Here is an 18,950-nt window from a genome sequence, read left to right as displayed (position 1 = left end):
ATGACGAACATTAGGTATGTATGTACTTCAAGGAATGTGATCTGTATAAAATGGATTAATTGCATGGAAATGTGTACACATACAATAGTTAATCTTTCTTCAGTGGAGGCCTTCTATCTATGTAATTTTACAGCTATATTATTAGTACATTGGACTTAAAAATACAGTGGCTTCCATTGTGATAAAGGAAATCAAAGAGATATTTATTTCTATGCAAAATGTTCACTGTTTTTATTTATTAAATTTATATTCCACCTTTTTTAGGTGCTCGTGATGGAGGACATAGTGCTCCTTCTTCCTATTCTTTCACACAACCTTCTGGTTACAGAAATTGTGGCTGGGTTCCCACAACTCCTAATCCAGAAGCCAAACAACTGTATCATGCTGTTTTTCTTCATTACTGGTACAAAGGGAAGGGTTTGTTTGTTTGTTTGTTTGTGTGTGTGTGTGTGTATTAGATGCTGAATATGGAAGTAGTATGGATGCTGAGGACAAAGAAATGCAATTCTCTTTAGATAACAATAATACAGATTTACTGTCAGTAGATAACAACAATACAAATCTTTTCCAGTTACAGATAGACCTTGACTTACAACCATCCATTTAGAGACTGCTTAAAGTTACAGTGGCATTGGGGGGGAAAAAGATTTAAGACTGGTTCTAGCATTTACAACTGTGCAGCATCCCCAAGCTCACATAATTAGAATTTTGATGCTTGACAACTGGCAAGTCTTAAAAGTTGCCAAGTTTGAAGACCTCTGAAACAGACATTGGCCATTTGCAATCTTCCCAGCTGGCTTCTAACTGAAGCAAGTCAATGGGGGAAGCTGGATTCATTTAACAGCCATGCGAGTGACTTAAATGGTCATAAAATTGGAGGTCAGTCACTTAACAGCCTTGTTTAGCAATGGAAATTCTGGCCCCAGTTGTGGTCATAAGTTGAGAAATACCTATACTGAAAGCCATATCTTAAATGTAGAACTTGGTAAATATTTGTCAACTCGGCGGATTGGAGAAATCTACAAGCAAATATTTTTTAAAGGAGTGTTTAATTTGTGGCAATATTTCTTTTATTAAAAAAAAGTATTATTGAATTTTGCCTTACAATACAACTGGAAGATTATCCAGCATTGATTTTCCATTACAATCCTAGTTTGTCAGGGCTTTTCTATCTTCTGCATCAAATGAGAATGAAGACACTGCCTGGAGTCTCATAAAATCATCAATTTGGAAAGCATCTATAGATCTATCAATAGATTTATATAGATAGTCGATCCCAAACCCTCTTTGTGTACCGAAAATCAGATTTACAGTAGGTGGCCATTCAACTGCTGTTTGAAAAACCACCTACCACCAATCTGGGCAACAAACCCCACTGTGATTCCTTTCGATCTTTGTTGCCCTTCTATGCCCCAGTTTATCTGAATCGGTGACCCACAACGTTTTGGCCCTCAGGGACTGGTTCCATGGTGAGATATTTTTCCAGGGACTGGAGGGGGTCTGGTTTTGTGTGCTGCCTGCATCCCGCAGATGAGGCTTCACTTGTTTCCGTGGCCCAGGTACCACGGCAGGGTGGCATGAATTATGACAATACAGTGGTACCTCGGTTCTCGACCACAATTCATTCCAGAAGTATGGTCGAGAACCAATTTGGTCGAGTACCGAATTAATTTATCCCATAGGAAATAATGGAAATGGATTTAATTGGTTCCCAGCCCCTGTTGACTCCCTGGGAACCAATTAAATCTATTTTCTTTATTTCCCATGGGATAAAAATCTGAGGAGCTCTATAGTCTAACCTCTCCAAGCTGCAGGAAGGGTGGGGGCGGCTGTAATACCGGCAGCTTCGGGGGGCTCCTTTCCTCAGTGCTTCGTCTTGTGCACCAACTTTCTCCTTCCTGGTGGCAGCGGTGGCGACGGCAGCGGCTTCCCTTCGAGGAGCAGCAGCGGCGGGAACGTCACGTGATGAAGGGAAGCCAGTGGAGCGGCGACAACTGCTGAGATGGCTCCAGCGGCTTCCCTTCATCATGTGACGTTCCCAGCGCTGTTGCTCCTCGAAGGGAAAACGCTGCCGTCGCCACCGCTGCCGCCGGGAAGGAGAAAGTTGGTGCACAAGACAAAGCACTGAGGAAAGGAGCCCCCCGAAGCTGCCGGTATTGCAGCCGCCCCCACCCTTCCTGCAGCTTGGAGAGGTTAGACCAGTGATTTTCAACCTTTTTTGAGCCGCGGCACATTTTTTACATTTACGAAACCCTGGGGCACATTGAGTGGGGGGGCGGGCGGGGGGGGCCTAAAAAAAGTTTCGAAAAAAAAATTATCTCTCTCTCTCTTCCTCCCCTTCGCTCTATTTCTTTCTCCCTCTTTCTCTCCCTTCCTTCCTCTTTCTTTCTCTCTCTCACCCTCTTTCTTTCTCTTCCTTCCTTCCTCTCTTTTTTGCTCTCTTTCTCTCTCCCTCCCTACCTCCCTCTATGTCTTTCTCTCTCTCTCTCCTTCCTTCCCTCTTTCTTTCTCTTGTTCTCTTTCTCTCTCTCTTGCTTTCTTTCTCTCTCTCTTGTTCTCTTTCTCACTCGCTCTTTCTCTCTCTTGTTTTCTTTCTTTCTCTCTCTCTCTTGCTTTCTCTCTTGCTTTCTTTCTCTCTGAGCTTCGCGGCACACCTGTCCATGTTTCGCGGCACACTAGTGTGCCACGGCACACTGGTTGAAAAACACTGGGTTAGACTATAGAGACTGGGAGGCTGTTAAGCGGGCGGTAACAAAATTTTCTGTGGCTGTTTGGTATCCGAATTTTTGTTCAGATACCGAAGCAAATTTTTGCCGAAAATTTTGTTCGGTATCCGAAATGTACGAAAACCAAGGCGTTCGAGAACCGAGGTACCACTGTACTTGAATTAGGTACTGACTATTGTAGAAGAAGGGCATCATTTCCCAAATATGTAACATTGTTCAGAGCCAGCCCTTGACTAACAGCAGGGCGAGAATCAGATTACCATAAATCCAGCAATCTGGTGATTCTGGAATTGTACCAATTTTGACACTTGATGGATTGCATGGTTAGAAGCTGTCCTGGACATTACTCAGGCTGATAGAGCAGGCGGGTGGGGCGGGCTATGGCCAGGAGGGCCTTTACCAAATTAGACTGATGTATCTGTTGCAACCTTATGGAAACAAGAGGCACTTCTGATCGTCTCTTGTGCCTTGTCATCTCTTCTTTGGATTACTGTAATTTAGTTATATGAGCCCTCCTTGGAGACCACCCATAAAGTTCAACTGGTGAAAACTGCAGTAGCCTGTATGCGTATGCTAATTACAGCCACGTAACATCGTTGCCATGGGAGCTGCTTTGGCTACCTTTGTGTTCCCAAGTGCAAATAAAAATGCAGGCTTGTCCCTATAAATTCTTAGATGGCTCAGGGCCTGGGTATCTCCAGGGCTGCTTTTTCCATCTTGTCTCTGACTGACTGTCCAGTCTGAGTGAACAGAGAACTCTTGCTAGAGTGTTGGGATGTGATTCAAACACACTCATTTTTTTGGGGGGGGGGAGTTCCCCTCATTTTGAATAATCTCCCCACCCAAGAAGAGTGGCTCTCTAACTACCTTTCAAAAGCTTGCTAAAACTTGGCTTCTTCAGAGCCTACTTTGTGTCTGATTACTTAATTTTAGAAATAATTGCTCTTTTATGTTACCATATTGCTGTTATGAGGATGACTTAGAGCAGTGATGGCGAACCTATGGCACGGGCTCCACAGGTGGCACACAGAGCCATATCTGCTGGCACGCAAACCATTGCCTTAGCTCAGCTCCAATGTGCATGTGTGTGGCAGCCAGCTGATTTTTGACTTACACGGAGGCTCTGGGAGGGCATTTTTGGCTTCCAGACAGCCTCCGGTGGGATAGGGGAGGGCGTTTTTAACCCTCCTGCAGCTCAAGGGAAGCCTTTGTAGCCTGGGAAGGGTGAAACACGAGCCTTCTGGGCCCACCAGAAGTTGAGAAACAGGCCATTTCCAGCCTCTGGGGGGATAGGGGGAAGCTGCTTTCGCCCTCCCCAGGCATTGAATTATGGGTGTGGTTACTCGCGCATGCACAATTGCATGCACACACACTCTTTCGGCACCTGAGGGAAGAAAGGTTTGCCATCACTGACTTAGAGCCTTATTAACATATTTTTGAAGATACCGTGTATATATTATTTAGTGAAGGGAATATCATTTAGCTCATTTTGTACAAGAAACCTGAATGAAAAACTGATGTCTTATTGCCTTTGCAAATCTTTTGGGTGTTATTGATAATAATAATAATAATAATAATAATAATAATAATAATAATAATAATTTATTGGATTTTTATGCCGCCCCTCTCCGTAGACTCGGATGACCTTGAATTGGGTAGAATCTCTATCGGTAATGCCTAAAATTATCTTTTTCCCTTGCTATGTTGGTGATTATGGGAAGTATAGTTCAACTATAGTTTTAAAAAAATTCAAGAGGCTTTACAGCATTTTCTAAGCAACTGGAAAAATAGATTTTGAAATATTTCCCATTATTTCCTTTTTAATTTATGTTAAATTGGTAAGATTTGACACAAAGTCTATATTTGAAAATGTAAAATAAATTAACGTGAAAATCAGAAGCTTTATAAATGTAGGCAATATTACACGACATGATAAGGATTAGAGGTAATACAAATTGCTCTTGGGCAGTATTTAAAATTTGGGAGCTATTGATTACAGATGGTTCAGGTGGTTCAGATTTTCCTAAAAATTGATGGGTTTTAGTATCTGCTTGATACAGTTAAAACCCTACATTTCTTTTTTGTTTTGCTGTAATGTGTTTTTTCTCAGTTCAGATGAAATAGTTGCCTCCACATGCTTGCAAAAGATATGTCTGTGTATTCGTTCCTTAAGCTTTAATAGATATAACCTTATTTTAAATAAATATTAACATTTTAAAGCAAATTCAATCTACAAATATATATTATTATTCACAGTTTTATCTGCTATAAACCTGTATTGTAAAGAGTAATACAAATCTGTATTGTTCTTTACAGTTTATCTGCCATAAAGTTCAACCAGTTATATAACGAAGATTTTATTAAAGAAACAATGTGGCTTTACAATGATATAAAAGTGGATATTGTATATACAGTATTTCAATTTCTCCGTACTGAAGGAGCGGGTCCAGCAGTCACATGGGTTGCTCACGTCCAATCCGATGGAACTGAGCCTAGTATTAAAAAAGCTTGCCGGATCCGCCCCTTCCCCAGAATTCGCTCAGTTCGCATATCCTGCGGTTGTATTGTGATAGCTCGTTCAACATTCTAACACCTTCCCTTCGATCTTTCCTTCAAAAAATAGTAAGATTTATTGTCTTTATTTATTACTTGCACCATTGCGCCAGCCGTTTAAAGGGAAAAAAGTAAAAAAGCGGCTCGGCTTTGTCCCTTAGGAGAAGTTGCGGTTTCGTTTTCCCCCGGCGGTTTTGCCGGTTACGATTCCTGCGGCCGCTAGTGGATTCTTCTAATCCCTTGGCCCGGAGGTCCTGGTGCAAGTATTTATCGATTACATTATTGATTATTTATCGTATAAATATGTTTAAGGGCTTAAAAAATACCTCCTGCGGAGTGAGACGCCTTCCAGTCTCCTGGACTTAGTCGATCGCTTTTCCCTTAAGAAATTCTACGGAGCGATCTTTTCGGCGCGAAGGCCTTCGCGCCCTTTTTTAAATCTAGGCCTCTCGTGTTGGCCTCCTGCCAGCCGCGTAGGCCTCAGTCCACCGCGTGGATCCCGGAGCGGGCCTTGGGGGTCCCAGGCTAAATTCTCCACCGGCTAAGCCTCCAACCAGAGTGCCTTGGTTTACTTAATTATAAAGTTTAGGGAGGCTGGCCCCGCTGGATTTGGGGGCACGAACTCTGGGTTTGCCCAGATTGTCCTCACTCTTCAGCAGCTTCGAGGCCTCGAAGCAGGATCCATTCCTCTTGGGAAGTCCTTGAAATTCTTCTCCTTATTATTTAATTATTGGCTCAGCCTTGTCTTCTGTTAATTGTCAGACTATGGCTTCTTTTCCCAAGAGAGGCACAACTAAAGGTCCCAGAGAGGCCAGGCCTACTGGCGATGAGATTACTAGCATCCCCCAGGCCTCTTCCTCCTCTTCTCCAGGGGCCCGCCCCCCGACCAAGGTCACCAGGGCCGAGAAGAGAAGGGACCTAGCCCTACAAAAAATTCATGACAAATCAGCAAAATGTTTGAAAGTGCAGGCCCAAGTAATCAGTAGTCAAGACCCCCCAGAGGCCTCTAGCCTGCCTCCTTCTGGGGTCCCTGTGTTATCTCTGGATGAGCCAAACCTAGACAGACCCCAACCTAACCTATGGGGCATAGGTCCAGAGGAACCAGATATTATTGAAGATTCCCCCCAGCCAGGATCCTCCCAGGCCTTTAGGGATTCTTCTGCCATTTCTGCTGATATTTCCAATTTACCTCCTGAGTTCCAGTCTATTTTTGCTGTGTTGTCCAAAGCCATTGATGCCAAACTCTCCACCATCAATGCGCTTCCTCTACCTCTTCCTCCTTCTCGTCCCTCCCGCCCCTTGGGTTCTTCCCCAGCGGTCAGAGCTCCTATTCAGGATGATTCAGATTCCTCCCAGGATGAATACGAGGAGATGGAGGATGATGAGGACCCTTTCCAGGGATTATCTGATGATGAGGAATCCCAAATAAAGGTTCCCCCTCCAATTACTATTTTCCCCTCTCAATTATTCAAATCTCTTCTCCTCAAAGCTAGAATTTCTACGGGATTAGCGGCCCAGGAGAAACAAGCCTCCACTTCCACTGATCCCCCGGAGGAGAATTTACCTTACTTCACAGAGGAACAGGAGGATAACGAGGTAATTCCTATGCCTAAATTGTTTAAAGATGCCTTACTCAAACAGTGGGAATTTCCAGCCTCTGGCCTTAATCCCTCCACCAAGGACAGAAAGTTGTACAAACTTTCCTCTTCCTATGAGGAACTTCTATCCTTTCCTAAACCGGATGAACCTGTCAAGATTCTTCACTCGGCAGCGGCTGTGCCAGGAGAGGCGGAGGAAGTCCTCCGCCCAGAGGACAAGCGCATTGAGCAAATGCTCAAAAGGGGATTCACCTCTGATTCCTGGGCCATTAAAAGTTCTGCAGCGGCTTCCTTTTTTTCCAGAGCCATGCTGCTGTGGCTTCGCCAACTGCAACAGCATATTCCTCCCGATGACTTGAGAGGTCAACAAGACTTCAACAAAGTCTTTGCAGCTGCCCAGTACGTGGCTGATGCCACATTGCAATCTACTAGATTTTCTGCTAAGTCTATTGCAGCTTCTACAACGGCAAGAAGACTCCTTTGGATTCGCCCTTGGCAAGCGGGAGTTCGCCAAAAGTGGCAGTTATCCCAGGGCCCCTTGAAGCGCGACCTGCTCTTCGGTGATCTTCTGGATCCACTCCTCACGGAAACCACGGACAAGAAGAAAGTTTTGGGTCCAACCACTAAAAAGGCTACCAAAACGCAGTCCTTTCGTCGCCCAGGGCGCCAGCAAGACCAAGCGGCGTCCTATCAGAGGTCTCCAGGTCAGTATTCCCCCCGCTTTCGTTCCCAAGGTAGGAACTCCAGGGGTAGAGGGTTTCGCTTCCAAAGGGGAGCTTCATCTAACAGGGCTTCAAAGAAACCTAGATGGTAACTTTTCCTCTATTCCCATAGGGGGTCGCCTAGCTCATTTCGCCTCTAATTGGCGTTTCACCTCCAAAGACCCTTGGGTCATTGACACTGTTCAAACAGGTCTTCTTTTAGAATTTGTTTCTCCTCCCCCAAGACGTTTTATTTCCTGCCCTTCTCCCAGGTCATCCTCTGATTGTAACCGTAGGGAGGAGGCCATTTCTCATCTATTGTCCATCAGAGCCATTCAACCGGTCCCTTCCGATCAGAGGGGCCTAGGTTTTTACTCCATTTTATTTATGGTTCCAAAGTCCTCCGGAGGTTGGAGAGCTTTTTTGGATTTAAAGAAACTAAACCTATTCATCAAATATAGGAAGTTTAAGATGCACTCCTTGCCTTCTATTTTGGCCGCCATCCACTCGGGAGATTTCATGACTTCCTTGGACCTCACTGAGGCCTACCTTCACATTCCTATAGCCAAATGCCACAGAAAATTTTTACGTTTTTCCTTTCAAGGCAGGCACTTCCAGTATAGGGCGATGCCTTTTGGCCTCTCCTCGGCCCCTCGGGTCTTTACAAAGCTCTTGGGGTCCCTGGCGGCCTATATCCGGGCGTTTCCCATTCACATTTTATGTTATCTTGATGATATTTTGATTCATGGGAACTCCCTAGAGAAAGTGAAAACAGACCTTTCTGTTACCATGTCAGTCCTTCAGGACCATGGATTTTCCATCAATTTTGATAAAAGTCATCTCCAACCTTCCACATCCATTGCTCACCTGGGATCCATTATTGATTCAGAATCCTCCCAGGTGTTTCTCTCTCCCGAGAGAAAACTCAGTATAGTGGAGTTAATTTCTAACATTTTATCTAATTCTTCAGTATCCATAGTCACTCTATCTTCCCTTTTGGGGAAGATGGTGTCATGCATAGGCATCATTCCCTGGGCTCGCCTTCATGCTAGGGAACTCCAGTGGCTCCTGTTACCTTTTCAGAGATCGGGGCACAGCAACTCAAATCGACGCATTGTCATCCCACTGAGTGTTCGCAGATCCTTCAAGTGGTGGAAGTCTCCGGCCATGGACAAAGGATCCCCGTTCAGGTGCCCGGATCAATTTGTCATCACCACAGATGCCAGTCTATCGGGATGGGGCGCCCACGCCCAGGGGATGATAGCCCAGGGCACGTGGTCCCCGGAGGAAGCTTCCAGGCCAATCAATTGGCTAGAGTTAAGAGCCGTTTCCCTGGCGCTGAAGCATTTCTCTCCTCGCATTCCCAACCGGCACGTTCTCATTCTCACCGACAACATTGCCACAAAAAGCCATATCTGCAGACAGGGGGGCACGAGATCCAAGGCTCTCATGAGGGAGGCCCTCAAGTTGGGCCTTTGGGCGGAAAAACATCTCCAGTCGCTCCTAGCCGATCACATCTCCGGGAGTCTCAACGTCCAGGCGGATTGGCTATCCCGAGCAACGATAGACCCAGGAGAGTGGAACCTCCATCAAGACCTGTTCCATCAAATCACCCTCAGATTCGGCCTACCAGTCCTGGATCTCTTCGCGACCAATGCGAACGCCCAACTCCCTCGCTTCTATGCCAGATTTCCATCCCCGGGAGCGGAAGCAATCAATGCCCTCCGGAGTCCATGGCCTCCAGGCCTACTCTACGCATTTCCTCCAATTCCAATCCTCCCGGACGTGATTCACAAGGTCCTCACCGAGAGGGCCCGAGTAATCTTGATCGCCCCTCATTGGCCCCGCCGGCCCTGGTTCGCGGATCTCCAACAGCTGTCCGTCCAGGACCCTTGGCGACTCCCCGTTTCGGGGGATATGCTGCGGCAGGGGGCCTCTTTCCATCCAGACCCGGAGTGGTTCCACCTCACCGCCTGGCTGTTATCAGGAGAGATTTAGAACTGCGTGGCCATGACCCCGATTCAGTGGAGGTCATCTTAAAGGCCAGAAGGGGCTCGACCAATCGAATCTATGACCACACGTGGTCCAAGTTTCACCAGTGGTGTCTACAGGAAGGTTTCTCCCCTCTGTGCATCCCCATACACAGAATTATTTCCTTCCTTATGCAAGGCTTCCATAAAGGGCTTTCCACCAGCACCCTCCGGCGTCATCTGGCAGCCATCTCATCTGTCCTGGGGGGCCCCCGCAGACAGCCTCTCCGATCCTTCCCTGAAGTTCAGGAATTCCTCAAGGGCATAGCCAACCTCAGACCTTCCAAGGTCCACAGGTATCCATCCTGGGATTTGCCACGGGTTCTCCATTCCCTCACGCAGGCTCCATACGAACCCCTAAAATCGGCATCCCTCAGGTACCTATCCTTTAAGGTAGCTTTCCTGGTGGCTATTACCTCTGCCCGACGCATTTCGGAGCTGGCTGCCCTCTCAATCAGGCAGGACCTTTGTCAATTCCATCAGGACAAGGTAGTTTTGCGACTGGACCCCACCTTCTTACCCAAGGTCAGTTCCATGTTCCACAGATCTCAGGATATTGTCCTACCTTCCTTCTGCCTCCAACGAGACCATCCCTTGGCAATTAGATGGCACACCCTGGATCTCATCAGAGCGCTGAGAATATATATCCAACGCACAGGACCCTTTCGAAGGTCAGAAGCACTTTTTGTAGCCTATCATCCCAGAGTCATGGGGGCCAAAGTGTCTTCAACAGTACTGGGCCGTTGGATCAGAGGGACTATATCTAAGGCCTATGAGTCGGCCTCCCTCTCCGTTCCAAGGAACATCACAGCGCATTCCACCAGGAGCGCAGCCACCTCGGCCGCTTGGGCGACTCAAGCCCCGTTGGAGGAGGTCTGCAAAGCAGCCACTTGGGCCTCGCCAAATTCCTTCATCAGGCACTACAAGATTGATTCTTACGCTTCAGCGGACGCTGCCTTCGGCAGAAGGGTACTCCAATCCGTTATCTCACACGATAGCAATCTAATCCCACCCTAGGGACCATCTATTGGGTATGTCCCATGTGACTGCTGGACCCGCTCCTTCAGTACGGAGAATAGGCGTTGATTGCTTACCTGAACGCCTCTTCTCGTACGGTGAGCGGGTACAGCAGTCACTTCCCGCCCTTGTATGTGTCTTCTTTACCTTTCTATACCTTTCTCCCTCTAACAATGAGAGTTGAACACTACAGAGCTTCACAACTGAGCCTAGTCTATGGATTCGCGAATTCTGGGGAAGGGGCGGATCCGGCAAGCTTTTTTAATACTAGGCTCAGTTCCATCGGATTGGACGTGAGCAACCCATGTGACTGCTGTACCCGCTCACCGTACGAGAAGAGGCGTTCAGGTAAGCAATCAACGCCTATTCCCCACAAATTTCCTTTTTTTAAAAGTAAACTTTTATATTTCTCATTTTTGATATCCTGGTCTGTGGCTGGCTGCCTGGTCTAATGGGGAGGGATAGTTTCTGCAAAATGCTAGTCCAACATCCAAAACATCTGATTGGTTTCAATTTGTGTAATTAATAATGTAATAAAACAAACAAGAAGACAGAACTAGTAAAGTGACAGAACTGTATATAAAACACCAAAAACCTCAATATTTTCCCTTTTCTATACTGTATGGAAAATGATTATTTTTTTTAAAAAAGTGAATAAACTCCATTTTTGATCTCTTGCTTTTCTGATTTCTGGTCACTCTTAATCTTCATTATAATTAGATAAAGAATACAGGTAGTCCTCAACTTAGGACCACACTTAACCCCCACAATTTCTTTTGTTAAATGAGTAATTTGTTAAGTGAGTTTCGCCCCATTTTACGACTTTTCTTGTCACAGTTGAAAAGTGAATTGGGGCAGTTGTTAAATTAGTAACCCAATTGTCATAAATATGAATCAGTTGCCAAGCCTCCGAATTTTAATCGTGTTACCATAGGGATGCTGCAAAGATAGTAAGTGTGAAGAACGCACATAAGTCACTTTTTAAAGTGTTGTTGTATCTGTGAATAGTCTCTAAATAAACTGTTATAAGTCAAGGACTAACTATCTTCTTTCTAATTACTATGAATAATTTAAGTGAAAGTCACCATTCCAGAATTAATTCCCATTTGATTAATGTGAATCAGTTAATTAGGTAGAGGTTTTAACTTGATTTTGCTCTAAAAATTATGCTCTTTTAAGCATGTTGAAAAAAATGGATAGAAGGGGTGAGTGAAGAGAGATACTTCAGCTGTTTCATTCATGTGAGTAAACACAGCTGGTTTTTTTTAAAAAGCGTAGAATCCTCCAAGATCTGAATATGACTTGCAATTGACATCCTACAGTAGTTTTTAAAAAAATAAATACTTAGTTTCAACTGGTGCAACCCATTCTTTTATTAACATACATCTGTAGCATTTATACATAATTACTGAGTTTTAGGAACTATTAACTGTCAGAACAGTTCTGAGCATGTATACATAGAAATAAGTTTCGTTGTATCAGTTGTCCCAACTGCTCATGTTTTAGGTTTTCATTTCAAAAGATAAGATGGAATATTTATTTATTTGATTTGATTTGATTTGCATGCCGTCCAATCCCAAAGGATTTACTATAATGCCATAGCAAAATACATGAAATTATGGCTGCATATTGCTTGCCAACAGGCTAGTTCTTCACAGTTTGTAATCATTTTTATTTGTTCAAGTTAACTTTTTACTACATTTTTCTGCTTGGGTTTTATGGCTTTAAATGCTATTGTGCCCAGTATCCCAGTCAAGCCCCCCCTCTTGAGTTTTTTGGGTGGGAGGTTGTAAAAGGCAATCATGTGACTCCTGGATGCTGTGAAGATTGTATGTGTGATGATTCATTCATTCTTTCATTCATTCATTCTGTCTGTCTCTCTCTCTCTCTCTCCCCCTATCTATCTATCTATCTATCTATCTATCTATCTATCTATCTATCTATCTATCTATCTATCTATCTATCTATCGGATTTATATTCCATATTGGATTAATTGGATTTATATGACATTTATATTTTTCATATATATCACCATTTTCACTGCCATCTTAACTTGCCAAACAAATGGTTGTAAATTGAGGAATAATATAAATCCTGTCTGGGATTTATGAAAAAAATTGTAGCATTCACTGACAAGACTCAAGATCTTAGCTTCAGGAAGTTGCTGCATTATGGATTTTTCTGGCAATTTAAAGAATAGCAAATATGCAGATGAGACAGCAATCAAAAGTACCTACAAAATAAACCAATACATGTGTGTAATTTTGACAGAAGAGTCTATACTACAACAGGGCTTACCTGTAGAGATGTATTAATGTCATGATATAAATAAAGGTCAAACTTGGAAGTGGTATTATACTGCATGCAGTGGTGGTATTCAAATTTTTCCCCTACAGGTTCTGTGGGCGTGGCTTGGTGGTGGGAGTCATGTGTGACTGAGTGGACGTGGCCAGCTCAACATCACTCACAGCCACACCCACTCAGTCACATGACCACCTCCCACCAAGCCATGCCCACAGAACCTGGTAGGATTAAAAAAAAAAAAATCTGCTCAGGCCCCGCCTGGCGTAAATCTGTCAAGGGCCTCCTCCTGCATACCGCCAGCTCTCCCTTTGCGTTTCCCCTAATCCAGAAGCCCTGGACCTAGGCCCAATTCCTCCCCATGACCACCTCTTTCTTCAGGCTTACCTTCCTCACACGGTGGCTGGTGGCAGAGAAGGCAAGCTAGGACTGAGCTATCATTGCTGAGCTCCCTGCCAGCACGCATCTCCTCCTCCTTGTCATGAGATGCCGGCCTGCTTCCTCCGCTACAACCTCCTCTTTCTTCAGGTTTACCTTCCTCCAGCTCTCTTTTTCGGTGCAACAGTGAGAAGCCTCCCAGCCACTAACTCTTTGCTAGCTGCTTCCCAGCAATGGCGGCTGGCTGGAGGCTGGCAATCATGGGCTTTCCTAAATATGCCCATGTTACTCCAACACTCCGCAGTCTGCATTGGTTGCCGATCAGTTTCTGGTCACAATTCAAAGTGTTGGTCCTCACCTATAAAGCCCTTCATGGCACCGGACCAGGGTATCTACGAGACCGTCTTCTGCCGCACGAATCCCAGCGTCCGGGTAGGTCCCATAGAGTTGGTCTCCTCCGGGTCCCATCAACTAAACAATGTTGTTTGGTGGGACCCAGAGGAAGAGCCTTCTCTGTGGTGGCTCCGACCCTCTGGAATCAGCTCCCTCCAGAGATTAGAACTGCCCCCTCCTCCTTGCCTTTCGTAAACTCCTTAAATCCCACCTCTGTCGTCAAGCGTGGGGGAACTGAAACATCTCCCCCTGCCTATGTAGTTTTCTGTGTATGATATGACTGTATGTACGCTTTTTATATATTGGGGTTTCTTGTTTTTTAGATTTTTTAAATGTATTATTGTTATTTTAGAGTCTATTAGATTTGTCATTATATATTGTTTTTATCATTGCTGCAAGCTGCCCCGAGTCTATGGAGAGGGGCGGCATACAAATCTAACAAATAATAATAATAATAATAATAATAATAATAATAATAATAATAATAATAATAATAATCTACTGGAGGTCTCGAAAAAGCTGCTGCTGTTGCTGCCCTCTTCTTCACGCATGCGCACCCAATTGCCTGCTATGCTGGAGGGACTTGCCTGGCGGTGGCTCTGGGGTATAGCCAGAGCCGGGGAATGGCACATTCTCTGGCCAAGGCAGATGGCAGCTCCCAGGCCTTGGTGAATGATGCGTCCCTGGGCACCCCAATGATTGTGTTCCAACTATTCTGTAATGTTCAGTTCCTCCAGATGATGGAGATGAAGATGAGTGATAAATGAACCAAGTGCAGTGCTAAGGAAACCTTGCTTATACACAAACCAATAAGAAAAAGAATGATAGCAATGCAGTCTGAGATTTGACTGCTTGTGAGGAGTACAATATATAAAATGCATAGTAATATTAAAAAGAGCTCTGAAGACTCAAAATGGGTGAGCAGTGTGGTCAGGCAGTAGGAAAAGCAAGTAGGATGCTTGGCTGCATAGCTAGAGGTATAACAAGCAGGAAGAGGGAGATTGTGATCCCCTTATATAGAGCGCTGGGGAGACCACATTTGGAGTACTGTGTTCAGTTCTGGAGACCTCACTTACTAAAAGATATTGACAAAATTGAACGGGTCCAAAGACAGGCTACAAGAATGGTGGAAGGTCTTAGGCATAAAACATATCAGGAAACACTTCATGAACTCAATCTGTATAGTCTGGAGGACAGAAGGAAAAGGGGGGACATGATCGAAACATTTAAATATGTTAAAGGGTTAAATAAGGTTCAGGAGGGAAGTGTTTTCAATACGAAAGTGAACACAAGAACAAGGGGACACAATCTGAAGTTAGTTGGGGGAAAGATCAAAAGCAACGTGAGAAAATATTATTTCACTGAAAGAGTAGTAGATCCTTGGAACAAACTTCCAGCAGACGTGGTTGGTAAATCCACAGTAACTGAATTTAAACATGCCTGGGATAAACATATATCCATTGTAAGATAAAATACAGGAAATAGTACAAGGGCAGACTAGATGGACCATGAGGTCTTTTTCTGCCGTCAGTCTTCTATGTTTCTAAGACCATACAATGTTAAGACTTATTGCACCGGTTCCTTTGTTTTACTTTCTTGCCTGCTAATAAAAAATCAGAACAGGTAAATGAAGTATAAAATAACTTTTAAATCATTCAAGAGTTAATATGTATGTATTTATCAAATAGCTTGCCTATCTCACAAGTGACTCACCACTACTAAAGCTAGTAATTGCCTAGCTTTAAAGCAAATGAGGCATGGCTTATCAGAGCAAGGTTGTTATTAACATTACATGCATAGATATGTTAAATTTAATTTGCTGTTTTTTGATAAAATAGTTGTAGGATGCTTTTTTTCTTACTATTCACAATAGCACGTTAATGGAATTACAATGTGGTATTTAAATATTTTTTTTAAAAAAAATAAATGTGCACAATCTTTTTATAGTAAAGAAGAATATGTTTAGATTTTAAAAAGCCATTTCTTTGTTGATCAAATGCTACAGGTGATCGGCAGAAAATGCATGAGAGATTATTGCAAAATACCTAACAACTAATCTGAAATTGGATTTTTACCAATTAATGTTGATCAAATGCGCTATAATTCCTCTTAAGACTTTATGGTGGGATAGAAACTTACCGTAACATACATTCACAATCATGAATAGAGAGTATGGATGTATACTATACAAAAAAGACATTGAAAAGGAGGGAAAACCAGTACAGTATATTATTGTTGTTGTTGTTATTATTATTATTATTATTACTATTACTATTATTGATTGATTTATTAGATTTGTATGCCGCCCCTCTCGGCAGACTATAATGAGGAATTGAAATAAGCATGCCAACCATATCCATCCAGTTTGTAAAACATTATGTTTGCCAGGATCATGGATCAGGATGAAACAAATTACTTTCTGAGATATACAGTATTAAGTGCCCTGACAGCCAATTCGGTTGGCCCACTTGAAATTATTGCAAAGACCAGCTATCCTTGTATCCAAACATAAAAAGTTGGAGCTGGGGCCTTTGTGGGATGTTTAGTCTGTCCTTCCACTCCATAATAGGACTGAAAATGGGAAGAAAAAGAAAATAAAGGTAGTCCTCGACTTATGACCACAATTGAGCCCAGAATTTAAGTTGTTAAGTGAGAAACTTGATAAGTGAGTTTTGCTCCCATTTTATGACTTTTCTTGTCACATTTGTTAAGTGAATCACTGCAGTTGTTAAATTAGTAACATGGTTCTTAAGCGAATCCGGCTTCCTCATTAACTTTGCTTGTCAGAAGGTCGCAAAAGGGGATCACATGAACCTGGGACACGGCTTCGGAGCGGGGCGGCATACAAATCGAATAAATAATAATAATAATAATAATAATAATAATTTAATAATACTAATAATAATAATAATATAATGATAACAGTCATAAATAGGAGTCATTTTGTCAAGCGTCTGAATGTAAATCACATGACCAGAGGAATGCTCCAGGGATCTTAAATGTGAAAAATGGTCATAAATCACTTTTTCCAGTGCCGTTGTAACTTTGAATGGTTATTAAATGAATTGCTGTAAATCGTGGACTTCCTATAAATCATTTTTAAAAAATCCGTGGAAGAATTGGTTTCTAGGGTTCTTTTAGCAGGAAGGTGGGCTCTTGGCATAAGGTAAAATACTAATAAAAATGTTGTTTAGCTGAAGTAGTTTGAGGCTGAATCCTGCTGAGACTTCCATAAAGGGAAGATATCAGAGACTTGTGCACTATTGAAACAAGTAGAATTGTTGCTGAAATGGAGCCTATGAAACTACTCAGTGAAAAATTCAAAAGAACATAGGCTCACAAAGTTCATGGCCTTTGCTGCCGATATGCCTACTACACTCAGTGAGAGAAATCAGGTGAGCTGAACTCTTAGTGCAAGAAGGCAAATACAATGCAGTCAATAATACTTGATGTCTGGTTGGATGACTCTTATGATTGCAGTGCAGCAGTTGTAAAGAGCAGGATGAAACGGTAGGATTAAATATTATTATCAGTAGAAACACAGAATATCCATTTATTTTGAACTACAGTAGTTGATACTCATTGGTAAGTTAAGTTTCTGTTAGAGATGAAGACACTATTTGCATAGCATAGACCAGTGATGGCGAATCTGTGGCACAGGTACCACAGGTGGCACACAGAGCCATATCTGCTGGCACGTGAGCTGTTGCCCTAGCTCAGCTCCAATGTGCATGTGTGTGTCGGCCAGTTGATTTTTGGCTCACACGGAGGTTCTGGAAGGATGCTTTTGGCTTCCACAGATCCTCCGGAGGGATGGGAGAGGGTGTTTTTACCCTCCTCTGGCTCCAGGGAAGCCTTTGGAGCCTGGGGAGGGTGAAACACGACCCTACTGGGCCCACCAGAAGTTGGGAAACAGGCCATTTCCAGCCTCCAGAGGGCCTCTGGGGTGGTGGTGGGGAGAGCTGTTTTTGCCCTCCCCTGGCACTGAATTATGGGTGTGGGCACTCATGCATGTATAATAGCACACCAGAATATCTCCGGGACCGCCTCCTGCCACACGAATCCCAGCGACCGGTTAGGTCCCACAGAGTTGGCCTTCTCCGGGTCCCGTCGACTAAACAATGTCATTTGGCGGGACCCAGGAGAAGAGCCTTCTCTGTGGCAGCCCTGACCCTCTGGAACCAGCTCCCCCCAGATATCAGAGTTGCCCCCACCCTCCTTGCCTTTTGCAACCTCCTTAAAACCCACCTCTGTTGTCAGGCATGGGGGAATTGAAAATTTTTTCTCCCTTCCCCCTAGGCTTATAGAATTTATACATGGTATGTTTGTTGGTATGATTGGTCTCTTAAATTGGGTTTTTTTTTAGATTACTTTTTAATATTAGATTTGTTGCATTATTTTTTATTGTTGTTAGCTGCCCCGAGTCTTCGGAGAGGGGCGGCATACAAATCTAAATAAACTAAACTAAACTAAACATGCTATTTCGACACCCGAGGGGAAAAAGGGTTTGCCATCACTGGCATAGACTTTCAGTTTGTCCCTCAGATGAATTGTTCAGGGCTTGTAAACACATTCCTGGTTTTGCTGTCTGGCTGGAGGATGACCAGGCTGGTAGGTGAACTGACTCTGGAGTATGCCACATAGAACTGACCAGGGGAGAAACAGGCAGCTTTCCTTACTTGTGTTTTCCTAATTGCATCTGTAAATCTTTTCCTGTGTTTGTTGCCTCTTTTCCCTTTAGCTGGTGTTATAGTGGAAGGAACAGATTTGTCTTAACTGATGAGGAAAATAAGAGTATAAATATGTCTTTGCCTGGCTAGTGTTCGGTTAGTGTGTGAGAGAGTTGAGGGGTGTTTGGAAACTCAAATGGTATTTGCTGTGTGAGCAAGAAGGAGACAGGAAAGAGTCTGTGCGTGGCTAAGCTCAACTATTCTGTTGATAAGCTGCTTGCTGTAGTGAAAGCAAAAGCAAAACTCCTCTGCTTGTGTTTTGCATTTGGATCAGATTTCTTTTCGAGTGGGGAGTAGAACTTAGCTTCAGGGCTTGTTAATAATAATATAAGAAATATTCATTTATTTGCCAATTATGGTGGAAAATTAGTACAGTGTGTGTGTGTGTGTGTGTGTGTGTGTGTGTGTAATGTAATGTATTTGTGTGTGTATATATATATGAAGGGATTGGATACTGTAGCCTAGAGGATAATTCTCTGCCTTACAAGGCAAAGGTTGCAGGTTCAATTCCCAGTGGGTATG

General features: G+C 43.6%; 1 protein-coding gene across 2 annotated transcripts in view; it reads left to right on the top strand.

Moving 5' to 3' along the window:
- The window catches only part of PAFAH1B1 (platelet activating factor acetylhydrolase 1b regulatory subunit 1), an 88,636-nt gene that overhangs the window by 13,499 nt on the left and 56,187 nt on the right, over positions 1 to 18,950 (top strand). The gene's annotated exons all lie outside the window — the stretch shown is intronic.

This window comes from Erythrolamprus reginae, chromosome 1 (assembly GCF_031021105.1).
Source record: "Erythrolamprus reginae isolate rEryReg1 chromosome 1, rEryReg1.hap1, whole genome shotgun sequence".
Lineage (NCBI taxonomy): Eukaryota > Metazoa > Chordata > Lepidosauria > Squamata > Dipsadidae > Erythrolamprus > Erythrolamprus reginae.
Note: the sequence above shows the minus strand (reverse complement) of the source record. Positions and strands in the feature narration are given on the sequence as shown.